The following is a 279-nucleotide window of genomic DNA, read 5'->3' as shown; positions in this document are numbered from 1 at the left end:
TGACGCTTCACACGGCGCAGAATTCTTCAAAAATAGATGGGTCGTCCGTCCGTCCGTCCGTCCGTCCGTTCTTGCAGAAGTATAAATATTGCGGGGGTTTAATAACTCTGGCTTTACCGAGCAGTCGCGTTGTGCTTTCTGTTTCTGCTGTAGGAGAGTAAAGGGAGAATCTGTTGGAACCAGTAAAACGTGTTTCTGTGGGGACGTGTGCGGTTTCCTCACACTGTGCCTGTGGCTGGGGGGCAGAGGAGCGGGGGAGCCCCGCACCCCTCGGGGACA

This window comes from Antrostomus carolinensis, unplaced genomic scaffold, assembly GCF_000700745.2.
Source record: "Antrostomus carolinensis isolate BGI_N321 unplaced genomic scaffold, ASM70074v2 scaffold18428, whole genome shotgun sequence".
Lineage (NCBI taxonomy): Eukaryota > Metazoa > Chordata > Aves > Caprimulgiformes > Caprimulgidae > Antrostomus > Antrostomus carolinensis.
The sequence above is the reverse complement of the archived record's forward strand: the minus strand, read 5'-3'. Positions refer to the sequence as shown.